Genomic DNA, 15,988 nt, shown 5'->3' on the forward strand with positions numbered 1-15,988 from the left:
CTTTCTTCCCCTTGTCTCCCTGTCCATCAGCGTCTTTCATGAATAGCCTATGTTGACCTTCACATAACCTCCCAACCTTCTGCTAGTGAGCCTTTGGAAACTGGCCACGTTGTTGGAGATCACTCAGAGGTTGTTGACTTGCCACATCTAGTACCATTTGTTCATGTGTGGTTGGGTGATTGACTTGCTCATTTTTATTCAGCTTTCTGCAGATCGATGCTGTGAACTGTTTCTGCCTTACTGAAGGTCCTTCCTCGGCATCCAGGGCTGGGACCTTTTCTGACGTTCTCCTAATTCTCTGACGGCTTCTGCCTCTGCTTGGCCGTCCAGTTTTCCTCTGTCAGTTTCTCAAGTAGTTCAGATGCTGTGCTCAATTGGATCTGCCTCACTCCCTTGTGGGAGATTTTCTGCAGCTGGTGGGGGGTCAAGCCAGGTGTTGGGGGTGTTGGAATTTGTGATTGTGCCTTTACAACCTTGTGCTTCCCACTCGACCCTGAAGTCATGGCAAAGCCCACCTCTAGGCAGGGCTCAGTTCAGTGATTGAACGTGGAGGAAGCTGACTTAATGCCTGTTGATAAGTGGATGGATGGAAGACACATAATGGGTGGTGGGTGGATGGATGGAGGAATACTTGAATGAATGGATGGATTTGAAGGGCAGGTTGAACTTAGATTGTGGAAAGAGACATACACCAATGTGATTTCTTAACTATAGGGGTAAGTCACTCAACATCCCTGAACTGTTCTCGTAGCCAGAGAGCCTCTCCCGTGTGCCTCCCTTTCACGCCCATGCTTTTGCTCATCTGGCTGCTCTACCTTGCATACTTTCCCTTTCCATTCCCACCTATGGAATACCAAGTGCCCATGATATATCACCCCTTTGAAGAGGCATTGCCACTCCATGATGCTAGGTGGAATTGCTGCCCCTTCTGTCCTCCTCTCATTACCTGATCACATTCTGCCTCCAAATCAGTCGTTTAACTAGAAGCATAATCCCCTCATCAAACCCTTTGTTTAATGAGGGCACTGTTCTGTGTCACCTCTGGTACCTGGACACTCCGTACATACGTAGGCTGAGATGGATCACTTACCTTGATAACAGTTATTTCTCAAGTCTGAGATATAACATTGTATTCAGGGAGATTTATGGGCTGGACTAATTCTGCAGCAGATGATTGTATTTAAAAATCACAATGGAAAAGAGTATTCAGCATGTCTGAGTTGCATACAGATAATCAAAGAGAGGAAGGTGGTTCTTCTGAACACAGATCCTGCTGTATTCCTAGCAGAGACATTTGAACATAGACACAAGGCGCCGATGCTTTCTGCCTAATCCTGTTTTCTGCATCCTGAGCAGAATCCCGAGGTTTGCCTTCGCCTTTTCCCAGAGTGCATGGTTTTATCCCCAGGCCCCCTCCTCTCATGGTCCTGAGATGGCTCAAGGGTCATACAGACAGGACAGTAGCAGATGACCTTTCTTTGTTGGCCAGGAGACTTTCTCCAGAAGTCTTCCTGTCACTTCCCCTGGGGTTGAATTGGCTAAAATGATATCACATGCTCCGTTTTAAGTCAACCAGTGGCAAGAGGAGTAGGTGATAGGAGTTGCCCAGTGATAGAAGTTGCCTCTGAAGCTGGGGCAGGGTCAGCCCTTCCCAGGGTGTTTTGGGGGTTGGGCTACACACCCAAGTGGCATTGGGTTTCCTCTCTTAGGAGAGGCGGGCACCATTGTGTCCGCTGCTTTTGCCATTTACGTGGAAAGTGAAAGTGTTAGTTGCTCAGTCGTGTCCAACTCTTTGCAACACATGGACTGTAGCCCACCAGGCTCTCCTATCCGTGGAATTCTCCAGGCAAGGATACGGGAGCGGGTTGCCATTCCCTTCTCCAGGGGATCTCCCCAACCCAGGGATTCAACCCGGGTCTCCAGCATTGCAGGCAGATTCTTTCCCATCTGAGCCACCTGGGAACCCCACCTATGGGGACGGGGCTGTAATCGGATGAATGGGGTCCTCTGTGACAGTGTCACTGTCCCTGGTGTTGCTGGTGGGTATGGTGCCTTTTCACCAATGATGGCTGTTGTTCAGTCAAGGTCCAGGGTTTTTTTGACGAGAAGGCAACTCTCTGGGATAGCTGGTTGTCTATCTTCCCAGAGGTTAAGCTTATGATGCATTCACTGTTGCTGACATAGATGGCCAGGAAAATCTCTGTGTAGGAGGCGACCTCTGGTCCAGCGTGTTTGGGGAACGAGAAGGTTGCAGTTCTCTGAACACGAGACGCTTGTGTCTGTCTGCATGGCACGGCCACAAACAACTGTCCATTGCAGTTGGGCAGTCTCTTGGCTGCTGATGGTCAGTACCAACGTGGCTCCAAGTCAGGGTCTCTCTGTGTGCCATGGCTGCTTTGCAAATTAAACTCTGCCCTTGAGATGCTCAACCGTGTCTGGCTTAGACCATTTCCGAGGAGAATTTTCCACTGACGATGATCACGTGTGTTCCTCTACCTGTCACTGTGCAGAACGCCGGGCTCACCCCGTCTGGGAGGTACCAGGGTTCCTACCACTTGCCCTTGACAGGGTTGGGCGCTGTGTTCCTTGTTATCTGCTTTCTGTGGGACCAGGGGCTCTATTCAGCTGGCTTGAGCAGCTTGCTCTCATAGCAAAGTTCTCAAATGGCTATGTTTTTTGAGTTCCTGAGTCTGGTTTGCATAATTGTCTGACGTTTCTGCTTTGATTGGGCCGGCTGTTAACCTCACGCGGCTGGTAGCGTGCCTTTCTCTGGCAAAGCTTCTCTCTCCCCAGACTTCGTGACATGTCTTTGGATCCTTTGAGGCCGCTCAGCTGGCTTACGGGTAATTTACCTTGTCAGATAAAGTGCCCTCTGGGTAGATGAGATTTTAACAACATTATCATGCTAGTTGAAAAATACCCATTGCACATATTTAATAGAATCGTCTCTGGCCTTTGTGCTTGTCTTTAAATCGAGCCCACCAATATTCCATCAGAAATCAAGTGTTTCTTTTGGCAGAGAAGAGGTTTGAGCACAAAAGTGTACTATCAGTCCTTCCAATGAATATTCAGGACTGATCTCCTTTAGGATGGACTGGTTGGATCTCCTTGCAGTCCAGGGGACTCTCAAGAGTCTTCTCCAACACTAATACAGTATTGGAATCAGACTATACATATGGTTTTGTATCATAATTTTCCCAATTTTCCCCTAAGAATTTGAATTTTCCATGTCCTACCAAGCCCTTTGCCCCACCAGTTGGGCCGTTTGCATTCAGTGTCTCAATGCACAGGCCCAAGCCTCCAGGTGGAACTGGTGGGGGGCCTCTGGGGTGGAGTGGGAGGCTTGGCTGGCTGGTGAAACCATCTATAAATAATATCGCCCATTGCAAATATTGATTTTGATGCACTACTTTAAGGCATTTTCTAATTTGAAAATATTTTCAACTGAAAAAGCTGTCATTTGCAATTCGTCATGTTATGAGGATCCTGTCTTAAATATTTTGGGATTGGTTATTTGACTTGGAAAGTTGCAGAAGCACAGAAATTCCTGTATCTCCAAAAAATAAGAGAATGGATATTAGAGCCACTCTGACAGGCATATTCTAAGAAAGACTTTTTTTTTTTTAGTATTGCTCTCATCTTAAAAGTTTTTTTAATAGTTTTGCAAGTTCTATGCTTGCAAAAAATATGGATCCTTGTGGCATCTACACATTATAAAGACTGTTTCTTTCATGTGACTGAGAAAGGTGTCTAATTACGGTTCTCAGGATGCTGAATAAATCCCATCACTCTTTGGAGCAGAGAGCAGTGCTGAAGTACTGATCTGGGGAAACCATTATTACTAAAACTGGGAGCTGGGAGGAAAGGACAAGATTTTCAAAATATTTTCTTTGCAAAAGCATACGTGGACCTCAGTACGTCCATTACAGCTTGGCCTTTATCTCGTTCCTAATTTTTGCTTTATGATGCTGAACTTTTATTTGAAGAAGTGCTGCCATAACTCTGGCCCCTTACTTTTTTTTAGAAGGAAGAATTTTAAGTTCATCCCTCTTTTAAGATACTTTAAAATAATATTTTAGCAGTGGGTTTGTCACTAAATGTACAGTTGATCCTTGGTTTTAACATTTGGGAAAAAACCCAAAGTTTACTATATTGAAATTCTCTTTCAGGTTGTTCCAAGATCTTTGAAGATCCAAGAAGAAGCCGTGTTGACCAAAAGCAAGACAAATGACTTACAGAGAAAAAAGATGGGGGAGCCAAGGGCGATTCAAGGTAAAACAAAAAGCCCCAGAGAAGTCCTGCCTTTCAAAAGTTTTTAGAAAAGTGTGAATGTAAAGATTTTGTTTCTTCAGTATTTGGTATTTGGGGGACCCAAACCTCCAAAGACCTTACCTGGGGTCCTTTAATGTACTTTGAGGAGCCTAGGCTGGTTCCCTAGATTCTCCCCCCAACACACAAAATGCCCTTGACCCAGTACCGCCTGTTCCTGCCTTCAACACTGTGGGGTTTTTAAAATCACCACTTTGTAAGTTCTGTATTCATCGCAACTCCTCCTTTCTCCACTGCCTTCTACTTTCTCCTGCTCCATCCAGAAGAGACAGCCAAGAACAATGTCTACAGACTGTGCTTTTTTTTTTTTGCTTGCCATCTCTCTTTATTCAAGCTATTTGTTGACATGGAAATTGTTGGTTCACGAGGATCCCTTCATGGCAAAGTACAAGGTGAAAATAAGCAGCAGTTCTTGTGCTGAGCGAGGAGGTAGAAGGGTTCTGTCTTGGGCTGATAATTTAGATAATTTATGTGATTCTCTGCTCAGTTCCTATTTTCTGAATAATTATGTAAAACCTTATTTTAGGATTATCCATCCATATACCTAGAAGACTTTGTGTTTCTGAGTTTCCAGTGGCATCAGTGTAATAAGCAAAAATGAGAAATCTATTTTTTATTTATTTTTAATTAAAGGATAATTGCAGTATTGATTCGAGAAATCTATTTTTAAAGGAGCGGGATAGTTTGGAAGAAAAAGTTCGTCAAGAGTAGAAAAATTTCCCAATAAAGTGAAATTACAACGCTGTTGTTTTTTACTCGCTAAGTTGTACCTGACTCTTTGCAACTTCATGGACTGTAGCCCACCAGGCTCCTCTGTCCATGGGATTCCCCAGGCAAGAATACTGGAGTGCGTTGCCATTGCCTCCTCCAGGGCATCTTCCCGACCCAGGGGCTGAACCTGCGTCTCTTCTGTCTCCTGCATTGTCATGCAGATTCTTTACCACTGCGCCACCTGAGAAGCCCGTTGCAGTTCTAGAAGAATGTATTATAAACATGTATTCTACTGCACCATTTTATTCAGTAGATAGTTTTAATATTGACTATATTTCCAAGATCCTTATGTACTATTTTAACGGGTGGTATTATATAGTATAAAATTATAGGAAGCAATGCTTTTGAAGAATTGTGGTAAGAACAGAAACTAAGTAATAAAACACTGTATCTGTTACTGAAGGGATGCAAATCAGTATGATGCCTTCTTGAATGTGCTTTTATGATAGCTATATTTTTCTGTCCTATTACTGGGTTTGGTTAGTGGTTATTTTACCTGAATTCAATTGCAACCTCATTTTGAGAGGTCCACACAGGGATTGAGTCTTTGCCTTCATTAGCTATGCAAAAAAATAAAATAAAAATAAACTTGGAGAATTTCAGCAATTTATCTACAAAACACGCCCCTTGTTTCTTCAGGACTGTCAAGCTTTTCTCAAAAAAAAAAAAAAAGCATTCCAGAGGTCAAAGAGATTATGGTGGGGCTGGTGTAACACTGACTTATGCCTCGAACTTAAGAGTCTGTCCTCTCCTGATGTGAAGGCGGGAGTGATGAGTAGATGGTTCAACAGTTCGTGGTGCCCAGGACGGGCTTGGAGCAGAGTTTGTGTCCAGTAAGAAACTGCAGTTACATTGGACATAGTTCCTGAGGCCACACCCCCATCAGGGCCTGTCCTCTTCATCAGTTAAAAGATGGAAAATAAAGATGTGTCCATTTGCAGGGATGCTGGGACAAAGTACCACAGACTTGGGGGGTGCTTAGACAGCGGAAGTTTGTTCTCTCCCAGCTCTGGAGTTCAGGGTGAGGACAGGGCTGGTTCCTCCTGTCTGTCCATCTCTGTGGCTTATAGATGGTCGTATTCTCCCTCTGTCTTCTGCTTATGCAAATCTGTTTTGAAATTTCCCCCCTTTTTTTTAACTAAGGACACCAGTCATATTGAGTTAGGGCCTACCCTAATGACCCCACTTTAGCTTCATGACCTGCAGAAAGACTCTGTCTCCTAATAAGGTCACATTCTCAGATGCTGGGGGTTTGGGAGCTGAAGAATTGATGCTTTTGAACTGTGGTGCTGGAGAAGACTCTTAAGAGTCCCTTGGACAGCAACCTGTCCATCTTAAAGGAAATCAGCCCTGAATATTCATTGGAAGGACAGATGCTAAAGCTGATGTTCCAGTTCTTTGGCCACCTGATGCAAAGAGCGGACTCACTGGAAAAGACCCTGATGTTGGGAAAGGTTGAAGGCGGGAGGAGAAGGGGACGATAGAGGATGAGATGGTTGGATGGCATCACTGACTCCTTGCACATGAGTCTGAGTGAACTCCGGGAGTTGGTGACGGACAGGGAGGCCTGGTATGCTGCGGTCCATGGGGTCACAAAGAGTCAGACATGACCGGGCAACTGAGCAACATTACCATAACGGGGTGTGTGAGGGAAACAGTTCAACCTATTGCAGTACTTATTTATATCTGTTGGAACGATAAAGCCTTATTGTACCGAAGGAGTTCAGTTTCTTATTTTTAGACGAACGTAGAGGTGCATTTGGTTTCTCATATTTCCACCTCCCACTGATCTTTGCTTACTTTAGGGAGAGCAGGCGCCCGAGCTGGGGCCAGGTTGAGCCGAGGGAGGCACCAGTTTCAAGGAGATGCTCCCTCTCGAGTGCTGATTCTGTTCCTGCCGGAGCTGAGAAGGGATACCTCCTGAAATTGTGGGCCTCAGGTGGACGTCTCGCTGACCTCCCGCTCCATTTAGGAGACCACTGCCCGGGGAAGAGTCAGACCTGTGCAGTTCTTAGGGTACGTTTTGCTATTAATAGTAAGAAACTGACGTACCTAATGTCCACTCATCCGGAATCAGTGAATCTGATGACCGATTCTTGCAGTGAATGGATCCGTTATGATGAGTTTGCTCAGAGACCTTTTACCTAACGGGTCTGCGCTTAATGACTAGTTAGCCTAAAATTTAAAATTCCGTTTTAAAATTAAGGACAAAGGGCCTTTATGAAAAGCCAGCAGCTTATTTTTTGGGAATTATTTTTTCACAAAGTTGCAGGATTTTATAGAGTGTCGGCTTGCTTGCTTTCTTTCCAGTATTCAGTTCAGGTCAGTTCAGTCTCTCAATCGTGTCTGACTCTTTGTGACCCCGTGTATTTCCAGTATTGATGGCCACTTATCAAGTGCTTGAAGGAAAAATGAAAGTGTTAGTCACTCAGTGAGTAGTCTGACTCTTTGTGATGCCACAGAGCCTGCCGGGCTTCTCTGTCCATGGAGCTCTCTGGGCAAGAAGACTGGTGTGCGTTGCCTTTCCCTTCTCCAGGGGATCTTCCTGACCCAGGGGTCGAACCTGAGTCTCCCAAATTGCGGGTAGATTCTTTACTGTCTGAGCCGCCAGGGAAGCTCTATGAAGTGCTCACTCTGTGCCTAGCCCTGTGAGGGGTTTCAGGAGCATGATTCAATCTAAGACTCCCAAAGGCCTTCGGTTGTAGGCAGAGGAGATTCACCAAACAGTGCTTCTACTGGGGGACTGACCAGTTAGACACCGGCCAAATTTTCTGTCACACCTGTGTGAATTCAGTTCAGTTCAGTTCAGTCTCTCAGTCATGTCTGACTCTTTGTGACCTCATGGACTGCAGCACATCAGGCCTCCCTGTCCATCACCAATTCCCGGAGCTTACTCAAACTCATGTCCATTGAGTCGGTGATGCCATCCAACCATCTCATCCTCTGTCATCCCCTTCTCCCCCTGCCTTCATCTTTCCCAGCATCAGGGTCTTTTCCAATGAGTTGGTTCTTCCCATCAGGTGGCCAAAGTGTTGGAGTTTCAGCTTTAGCATCAGTCCTTCCAATGAATATTCAGGACTGATTTCCTTTAGGATGGACTGGTTTGATCTCTTGGCAGTCCAGGGGACTCTCAAGAGTCTTCTCCAACACCGAAATTCAAAAGCATCAATTCTTTGGCGCTCAGCTTTCTTTACAGTCCAACTCTCACATCCATACATGACCACTGGAAAAACCATAGCTTTGACTAGATGGACCTTTGTTGGCAAAGTAATGTATCTGCTTTTTAATATATTGTCTAGGTTGGTCATAGCTTTTCTTCCAAGGTGCAGGTGTCTTTTACTTTCATGAGTGAATTGCAGAGCATCAATTTGGAGGTGGTAATTGAGGGTCTTTTTTCCTCCTGACATCAAATAGGTGTTGTCTTTTCCAGCTCCATCAGCCAGTTCTCCAGCTCTCTAATACCAACTGAGCATCCTACAATTTGATTTAATTCTGAGACCTCCCAGAGTTAGTACCAGACAGCACAGGCTAAAGGCTCAGTCCCATAAGACTGTTCCCCACTGCAGAGACCAGTGGAGAGCGTCAGGTCCCCAGGTTACCCATCCTTCTGTCCAGCTGGGCTACAGTTAGTGGTTCACACAACCTCTCTCCAGGATTCAGTAATGTTTTTAAAATTAGAGGATAATTATTTAACAATATTGTGATGGTTTTTGCCACACATCAACATGAATCAGCCACAGGTATACATATGTCCCCTCCCTCTTGAATCCCCCTCCCACTGCCCACCCCATCCCACCCCTCTGGGTTGTCATAGAGTACAACCCAGCAGTCCCACTACTGGGCATATACCCTGAGGAAACCAGAACTGAAAAAGACACATGTACCCCAAAGTTCACTGCAGCACTATTTACAGTCACTAGGACATGGAAGCAACCTAGATGTCCATCAGCAGATGAGTGGACAAGGAAAGTGTGGTACATATACACAGTGGAGTGTTACTCAGCCACAAAAGGAGCACATTTAACTCATTTCTAACGAGGTGGGTGAACCTAGAGCCTATTATACCGAGTGAAGTAAGTCAGAAAGAGAATGACGAATGTTGTAATTAACGCATATATATGGGATCTAGAAAAACGGCATTGATGAACCTATTTGCAGGGCAACAGAGGAAACACAGGTGGCTTCGCTGGTGGCTCAGATGGTAGAGAGTCTGCCTGCAGTGTGGGAGACCCAGGTTCATTCCCTGGGTTGGGAAGATCCGCTGGAGAAGGAAATGGCAGCCCACTCCAGTGTTCCTGCCTGGAGGACTCCGTGGACAGAGGAGCCTGGCAGGCTACAGTCCCTGGGGTCACAAAGAGTCAGACACGACCGAGTGACAAACAGTTTCACTTTCAAAGGAGACACATCTAGAGAACAGACTTATGGACACAGTGGGGATAATTTGAGACAAGAGCCTTGAAACATATACATTACATATGTAAAATCGATAGCCAGGGGAGTTTGCTTTATGACGCAGGATTCAGTGATTCGAGAGAAGGAGCCGCAGAAGTCAGGACAGTGCTGTACTTCCTATGACAAGTTTTTTACAAAGGGCACAAATGAACAGATGGATGGGAGTTTGTAGGATGGAGGTCCAGAAGGGTCCCGAGCATAGGGACCTCATCTCCAAGGAGCGGGGGACGTGGGGATTGCTCACCAACTAGGAAACTCTCTGAATCCTGTCGTTTAGGGGTTTTATGAACATTTCATCACATAGGCAAGACTGGTTACAGATTCAGTCTCCAGCTCTTCCTCTCTCTCCAGAGGGAAGGGGTGGGGCTGAATGTTCCAGGTCTCCTATCAAGGCTCTGAGCTTCTGAGACTAGCCTGAATCCATCAATGGGTCCATCACAAGTCACTTCATTAGAACAAAACATGGTCTTAGGACTCCTGGTGGTTCAGTGGATGAGGCTCCCTGCTCCCAATATGGAAGGTTGGGGTTCCATGGTGGGGAAACCTGATTTACTGGAGAAGACCCTGATGCTGGGAAAGACTGAAGGCAGGAGGAGAAGGGGATCACAGAGGATGAGATGGTTGGTTGGCATCAGCAACTTGATGGACACAAGTTTGAGTAAACTCCGGGAGTTGATGATGGACAGGGAGGCCTGGTGTGCTGTGGTTCTTGGGGTCTCAGAGAGTCAGACATGACTGAGCAACTGAACTGAACTGAGGTGGAAAACCGGATCTGGCTTCCATCCTGCATCTGACTCTGCACCTCTGCTCAGATGCACTACCATTTGAGGGAGCCCTGCCCCCAGGCCTTCTCGGGCCTTCTCTTGCCCATCCCCCAGTCCACACAGCACCTGAAGTGCCTGGGAGCCCAGAGCTCCTGCCCAAACTGTCCCGAGCATCTTTGGGGCCGACGCAGGCTCCTTCCTTGAAATCCATCCCCGTGGCAGGTCCTGTGTGTGCCTTTCTAGACCTGACAGGCGGCCATCAGGGCCGTGTAGACTGGAATGTCCCCATGATTGTGTCGGGGGCCAGAGCCGGGTTGGGAAGAGAAGCAGGGAGGGAGTGTCCTTTTTCTGTTCTGGCCCCAGCCCCGCAGATATCCAGGCCTTCTCTTAACCATTTGACCGCATTGCCTCCCTAATTACACAGCACTTATTTTCCTTTTGGCCCTGTGTGCCAGTCCGCACTTGATGCAGTTTTATCTAAAGCAACCCAAATCAAATATTTGTTTCTGTGTAGTAAGCTTTGGCGTTTTCAAAACAGGGATGAAGAAGGGATCGTTTCAGTTTTCAAGATACCCAATAATAAAAGAACACTGGGTTGTGAAATCCAAAGTCATAAACATATACATTACCCAAGGAATTTATTGCAAGAAGTATGCAGTTGAGAAAGGTTTTTTAGACAACACAGATCCAAGTTTTGCAAGGGTTCAAGGGCAAGTAAAGGAGAAAATAAAAGGCTCCTACAGGGATATCAGTGCATCAGGTCATTCAACAATGACCAAATATTTGAGAAATGCTCACTGGAAACACAAAAGTGAGTTAGAAGAGCTTTTAAAAAAGACGAAGAACAGACACCAAAGGACTGCAAAGACAGTTGAGGGTGTTTGTGAAGGGGAGAGACAGTGGGGAAGGTGCCAGAGCCGTCACCTCCTGGGCTTTGGGGCTGCCCCTGCTTAGCTGATGTGGTCTGGAGGATGACAGCACCATTCACATTATCGTTGTTTAGTTGCTAAGTTGTGTCTGACTCTGCGACCCTGTGGACTTCAGCACGCCAGGCTTCTCTGCCTCCACTGTCTCCCTGAGTTCGCTCAAATTTCTGTCCGTTGAGTTGGTGATGTTATCCAATCATCTTATCCTCTGCTGCCCACTTCTCCTCCTGCCCCCCATCTTTGCTAGCAAAAGGGTCTTTTCCAGTGAGTCAGCTCTTCACAACAGGTAGCCAAAATATTGGAGCCTCAGCTCCATCAGTCCTTCCAATGACTATTCCTTTAGGATGGACTGGTTGAATCTCCTTGCAGTCCAAGGGGCTCTCAAGGGTCTTCTCCAGCACCACAGTTCAAAAGCATCAGTTGTTTGGTGCTCATTGACATTGACTGGTCCATACGTTCTTTGAGTTGATGGTGATCCTGGTGGTGGTGGAGGTGGTTAGTATCATATACCCTGGCTCCCTAGGGTGGGGGGATGGGAGGAGCACTGGTTCCCCGTTTCCCTGCCTTCCTGCCAGTCCACGTGCCTCTTGCTCTTAAAGGCTTCATGATGGCATCTCTGTGGCTCTCTCCCTCCTCTGGGTACTCTCCACGTCCCTCACCAGGCAGTGTCCCTGGCTGCCTGCTGTCATGACTGAACTCTGAGTATCTGTATCAATTGTTTCCCCTTCTCCATCCCTTGAAGGGCGTGGCTGTATTGCATCTGGAATCTATATATCCCCTTCCCCACAGCTTCATCCTTATGCCTTGAAAGTACCCCAGACTTCCTCATAAAAGACATGAGACATAAACAGTCGTTATTAAGTTTATGTCTTACTGGGTTACAGATCCAATGGCCTTTGTGACTTCTGTGATGCATCTGTGGTCTTGGATATCCAGAATGTTGATCCTGTTTCACTGTGCTTAGAAACCCCAGCAGGCTGGCAGAGTCCCATCATGGGAAGTGAGGATTCAGCTTGGAGGGAAGGGCTCCGAGAATCCCAGAGTCTTCTGGTTGAAGTTTCTCGGTTCCTCTTCAGTTTCCCAGCTCATTTTGAGGGTGGGTCAAGGTTTTAGATCATGTCTGGTAGCTCAGACAGACTGGAAAGAATCTCCCTGCAATGCAGGAGACCTGGATTTGATCCCTGGGTTGGGAAGATCCCCTGGAGAAGGGAATGGCAACCCACTCCAGTATTCTTGCCTGGAGAATTCCCTGGATAGAAGAGCCTGGCAGGCTACAGTCCATGGGGTCGTAAAGTCAGACATGGCTGAGTGACTAACACTTTCGTTCTTAGATGAATGGAAATGCTTTATTTGTAGGTTGAGGCGAAGTCAGTTTCTTTTGAAATTCCTATTGGAGTCACCTTTTATCTCTCTAGTTGGGAAAGTCTTGAGGGGCATCTAGGTAACCTGGTTATTAAAAGCATATAGTGTATATTGGTAATTGCCACAAAAATGCCATGGAACACTGTATCTCCAGTCTCAGTGGTTTAAAACAAGGAGCATTTTTTCTGCTCATGAGCCCGTGGGTCTGCCATTCACGTTAACCTTCCTGAGAAGTTTTGGTTTTGTAGTTTCCCTCACGTGCCCCAGGTTTGATGGGCTCTCAGATGGATGATCAGTGGTCTTGGCTGGAGAGATTGGATGACTGGGCTTTTTCCACATGCCTCACATTTGCAAAGCACTAGCCCGGGCAGGTTCCCATGGGGCTAGAGAGTTTCAAGTGGAGACACTTGGTGTCTCTTGAGACCTGGGCTCTCCTCCTGTGTTCTGTTGGATGAAGCAAGGCCCAGGGGCAGGCCAAGAACCGGGCTTGGGGAAGCAGACCCTACTTAGCAAGAGGAACCCCTGTCATAGGCGGAAGGCACGGACCTGGAGAAGCATGGAGAACTGACGCCCTCTTTTAACCCACCATAGCATGACAGGAAAGTGTGAGCCTGCTAGTCCCCGCCTTCTCTGTGCATCCCCAGCACATGCAGGGCACTTTGGTTTCCTATGTGGGCCGTGAGCCAGTCCCACGCTGAGCAGCCTCACACAACAGCCTACTGGTGTTTCCCATAATCCCGTACCAGGCTGGACAGTTCTCCTCTCCCGATGTTGCCAGGGGCTGTGGTCATCTGAGACATGATCATGCTGGAGTGTCCAGGGTGGCTCCTCTGTGGGCCTGGCACGTGGGCCGGGTCCCAGCCATGTACCCACCTCGGGCCCCCGCCACATTGCTGTGCCGCCTTGGGGCACGGGGACTGGGTTCCCACAGGCGGGAAGGGAGAACTGTGCTCAGGGCCCCCCAGAGCCTCCTTCTGCAGCGTTTCAGGACCAGAGGTGGTTGCTAAGTCTCCTGGGCTTTGAGGGTAGGGGACAGGCTTGTGGTGTGTGTGTGCAGGGGGGAGGGGTAGTGTGGGGCGAGCTTCCTAGGGGGGATGCTGAAGCCTACAAAAAGAACCCTTGTTCCTGAGCATGGGGTTCTGCAGCGGTTGGGTGGGTGGGGGCTTCCTATTGTCCGGAAGCCCTGAGGAGGCTGTCCTGGGGAAGTCAAAGGAATCCCCCCACCCCCAGGGGAGCCAGTTCCGAGAGATCTCTGGCCAGGCCCCCGTGCTCTGTCCTCTTCCCGCTAGTTTGCCAAGAATGTGGGTTAGCTTCAACCGTTCCCCAAGTCAATTTCAAGACCGTGCTTCATTCCTTTTGCATATTTAGCAACTATTATCCCCCAGAGGACTTACTTTTGACTTGAAGGGGGAATTGCATATTTCCCAGGATGAAGAAATTTGGCTTTAGGAAAAAATAATGTCTGAGGTTCCAAGTTTGTTATCTTCCTGACTTGCAGCCTGTTCTTGGGACTTGCAGCCGCCTGGGGGATAGACTCCACCCCACCCACCCCACCCCCAAGCATTAGGGCTTCCCTGGTGGCTCAGAGGTCAAGACTCCACCTACCAATCCATTGAGACCCTGGAGACATGGGTGTAATCCCTGGGTCTGGAAGATCTCCTGAAGAAGGAAACGGCAGCCCATTCCAGTGTTCTTGCCTGGGAAATCCCATGGACAGAAGAGCCTGGCAGGCTGCAGTCCATGGGGTCACAGAGAGTTAGACACGACTGAGTGATGAACACGCACACACCCCCAAGCATGCAGACCTGAAGATGAAGGCATCCCATGAGAGGCCGAGCTGTGTCGAAAGTGGATGTGTTTGTGCCTCGAGAGGGTCAGAAAGCCTGGATTACAGATGTCCTCCTGTGAGAGCCCCAGCAGACCCCCCGGAGTGATGTGTTTGCAAACTTGGAAGTCCGCATTTGTGTCTGTCTTCCTGTCATCAAGTTGCTTGTTTTCATTCTGAAGTTTACTACTGCTCAGAGTCAGAGGCCTGATTTACGAAAAAGAAAACACACAACAGTAACTGTTAAACAAAAAGTGATCCCACCTAAGAACATAAATTAGAAAAAGTTGTTTTCAGTGCCAGAAAGCAACCGATGGCTAAGACCTACAGAAGCCCAGAGCTGATTGGGGAAACGGTGCCTGGAGCCCTGAGAAAGGGTCCTGAGGATGGGAGAGGTTCCCCCTGGGGTCAGCTTTGGCTGGACTATGGCCAGGAATGGAGGGGGCCTACAGTGGGTGGTGGGTAGCTGCGGGGAAGAAGTACCACTGCCCTTCTCTCCTCCCACCCCCTGAGCAGCAGACAGTGTCCCATTGGTCGGACTTGATCGGGCCCAGAAGGCAAGGGCACTCAGCTGAGGTCGTCTGTAGGGGTCAACCCTGGGGGGCACTGGCAGGCTGTGGGGGGTGGAAAGTGGAGACTGGTTCTGGGGTGGGAAGGCAGAAAAGAACTGCAGCATGCTGGTTTGTAACCTGAAGAAAGGAGTATCCTGGGTGAAGTCTTTATCCCTAGAATACTGGTATCATAACATTTAATTCATGTGGGTTTAAATTGTCAGTACATTAAATTATCTTCACAGTACAGGGTGAAACCTGTTAATTATGTGAAACCGAAGATCCTTTTGGGTCTTGGTGTCAGGCCAGTCTGACCTGAATCCCGGCACTGTTTCTTATTAAGCATGTGATCTTGGAGAAGTTAGTGACTTCCCTGGGTGTCCACAGGCTTCCCCGGTGGCACAGTGGTAAAGAATCTGCCTGCCAGTGCAGGAGATGCAAGAGACAAGGGGTTCGATCCCTGGGTTGGGAAGATCCCCGGGAGGGGAGCATGAAAACCCACTCTGGTATTCTTGCCTGGAGAATCCCATGGACAGAGGAGCCTGGTGGGCTACAGTCTGTCCATAGAGTTTCGAAGAGTCAGACATGACTGAGCACTTGAGCAATCATGAAGCTTACAGATGTGTGTTGCTGTTCAGTTGCTCAGTCACATCTGACTGTTTGTGACCCCATGGACTGCAGCACGCCAGGCTTCCTTGTCCTTCACCATCTTCTGGAGCTTGCTTAAACTCCTGTCTTTGAGTCAATGATGCATCCAATCATCTCATCCTCTGTCACCCCCTTCTCCTCCTGTCTTCAGTCTTTCCCAACATCAGGGTCTTTTCCAGTGAGTTGACTCTTTGCATAAGGTGGCCAAAGTACAGATGTATAGATGATATTAGTTTGGGTAGAAATATCAGAGTCCAATTCTATCAATATAATAGTAATTATCATTTTGGGGGGTCTCATTTCTTCCTTTGAATGATTGCTCATAGATGCTGCTCATGTAAAATGATGTGTATCAACTGA

At 47.5% G+C, this 15,988-nt stretch overlaps 1 protein-coding gene across 4 annotated transcripts in view; it reads left to right on the forward strand.

Moving 5' to 3' along the window:
• ERG (ETS transcription factor ERG) overlaps positions 1-15,988 on the forward strand; it is a 315,894-nt gene that overhangs the window by 73,396 nt on the left and 226,510 nt on the right. For all 4 annotated transcript variants that reach the window (XM_086402063.1, XM_086402647.1, XM_086401984.1 and 1 more), the window contains exon 2: positions 4,170-4,272. The gene's annotated coding sequence lies outside the window, so the exon portion shown is untranslated. The remainder of the gene's footprint in view (positions 1-4,169; positions 4,273-15,988) is intronic.

This window comes from Bos grunniens, chromosome 1 (assembly GCF_055505025.1).
Source record: "Bos grunniens cultivar Pamir isolate PY7600 chromosome 1, Bosgru_T2T1.0, whole genome shotgun sequence".
Classification (NCBI taxonomy): Eukaryota; Metazoa; Chordata; class Mammalia; order Artiodactyla; family Bovidae; genus Bos; species Bos grunniens.